We start from the raw sequence: 2,500 nt of genomic DNA on the forward strand, positions 1-2,500 counted from the left end.
ATATATATGTGTGTGTGTGTGTGTGTGTGTGTGGTGTGTATGTGTATATATGTATATATATATATATATATATATATATATATATATATATATATATATATATATATATATATATATATATAATATATATATATATATATATATATATATATATATATTATCCTAATCATATTATACTCTCTTGTTTACAGATGATGATTATCCTGTTATATAAGTATAAGGGATTAATGTATCAAGCACCCCCAAGTTTTACATAATCTTCTGAACTCTTTATCCGCTTGCTGCCAAACAGAATAACTTTTAATCCCGATTATAGTGTCTTGCAAGCTATGGATGTCATATAAAGTCCCGGATTTTCTTCCAACTGATTCAAGGTTTTGTTCACTAATTTGATAAATTATTAAGATGTACTACAAAATTTTATAAGATTCCTTTTACGATGTGCATGGACAAGACTCGAAGACCCTCAAAGGTATCAGAATGCGAGAGAGAAATAATTGAATAATGAATTTAATGTTGGCCCTACTTAAAGCTGAGGTATCAGGATTTGATGACAGTAAGTTTCATCAATCACGGATCATCCACGAATGACTTTCTTCATAGGCATCATAATGCCAATATGATTTGGCAATTTTTCCAGAAATTCAGTGTTAGAGAAGAGAAGTCAGCGTTGATTTTGTAAGATGTCACTAAGGTGAATATTATAGAAATAATTTGTTCCCTTGCGTTTTGGCTTTGAATTTCACTCTAAAATAGATCGTTCGCGTCCCTGAATTTCAATTGGAAGGAGAGAATTTGTGTTTTTTAATTTCACTCACAATTTGGGCGCTTGTGTTTTTGAATCGGAATTTAGAGCGTTTGTGTTTGAATTTCACTTCAAAATAGAGCGTTTGTGTCTTTGAATTCGGATCAGAGCGTTCGTGTCTCTGGATTGCAATTTGAAGGAAAGAGTTTGTGTTTTTGAATTTCACTCACAATGAGCGCGTTTGTGCTTTTGAATCTGAATTAGAGCGTTCGTGTTTGAATTTCGCTTTAAAATAGAGCGTTTTCGTGTTTGCATTTGGCTTTAAAATAAAGCGTTTGTTTGTTTGAATTTCGCTTTAAAATAGAGCGTTTACGTGTTTGAATTTCGCCTTAAAATATAGCGTTTGTGTTTTTGAATTTCACTTACAATGAGGGTGTTTGTGTTTATGAATTTGAATTAGAGCGTTTGTGGCTTTGAATTTTGCTTTAACATAGAGCGTCTGTGTCCTTGAATTTCGCTCTAAATGAGATTGTTTGCGTCTTTGAATTTCACTTCAAAATAGAGGGTTTGTTTCTTTGAATCACACTTTGAATTAAGGCGTTTGTGTCTTTGAATTTTACTTGGAAATAGGGCGTGTTGCGTCTAAATTTAAATTTAAGTTAGAGCGTTTGCGTCTTTGAAATTCAATTTGAAATAGAGCGTTTGTGTGTCTGTGAATTTCACTTACTATAAAATAGAGCGTTTGTGTCTTTGAATTAGAGCGTTTGTGTCTTTGAATGTCGCTTTCAATGAGAGAGAGAGAGAGAGAGACTAAAGATAGAACTGCCTTGGTAACACCAAAAATAACCTTGTTTGACAGTAAATGATGATATATTCAAGAAAAGTCGAAGTACCACTTTTTTTTTATTATTATTATAGTTGAATCCGGATAATATATGTCTCACTGTTCGGGGCCTTAGGAAGCAAAGGCTCTGTAAGAACGCACATACACACACACAAACACACACGCACACATACACACACACAAATGAATGCGCAATCGAAAGCTATAATGAAGCCGAGATATAATATTAGAATAATATTACAATAAGAGACGCAAATGGAATTATGCGTTCCACTGCGTCAGTGGGCGGCCATATGTTGAGGTTGAATATTCAGCTTAGCGTGCAGTGTTAGTAATGTGTACAGTTATTTATTTATTTTATTTATTTATTTATTTATTTATATATTTATTTATTTATTTATTGAGAGAGAGATAGAGAGAGAAAGAGAGAGAGAGAGAACAGAATTTGTAGTGGACGAATAACCTGATCGAGGGAGAGGGACAGATAAAGAGAAGTAAACACGAGAGAGAGAGAGAGAGAGAGGAGAGAGAGAGAGAGAGAGAGACGCTTGGGGGTAAGATCAATTAGCCTACGAGAGAGAGAGAGAGAGAGAGAGAGAGAGAGAGAACAGAATTTGTAGAGGACGAATAACTTGATCGAGAGAGAGGGACAGATGAAGGGAAGTAACACCAGAGAGAGAGAGAGAGAGAGAGAGAAGAGAGAGAGAGAGGTGGGTGGGTGGGGTAAGAATAGGTAAGACTCAATCATTCTACAACCGGAAGGCAGACAGACAGACAGACAGACAGACAGACAGACAAACATTTAAAAAGCTTTCCAAATAGGCAGTGGGCACATAGCCGTCGCTCGAGAAACTCCGGCAGAGAGAGAGAGAGAGAGAGAGAGAGAGGCAGGCAGGCTGGCTGGCGTGTTT

At 35.6% G+C, this 2,500-nt stretch overlaps 1 protein-coding gene across 1 annotated transcript in view; it reads left to right on the forward strand.

Annotated features, from left to right (window-relative positions):
- Positions 1–2,500, forward strand: part of LOC135197324 (neuropeptide Y receptor type 5-like) — a 520,327-nt gene that overhangs the window by 51,484 nt on the left and 466,343 nt on the right. The gene's annotated exons all lie outside the window — the stretch shown is intronic.

The sequence above is a fragment of the Macrobrachium nipponense genome, chromosome 18 (genome assembly GCF_015104395.2).
Source record: "Macrobrachium nipponense isolate FS-2020 chromosome 18, ASM1510439v2, whole genome shotgun sequence".
In the NCBI taxonomy this organism is placed as follows: Eukaryota; Metazoa; Arthropoda; class Malacostraca; order Decapoda; family Palaemonidae; genus Macrobrachium; species Macrobrachium nipponense.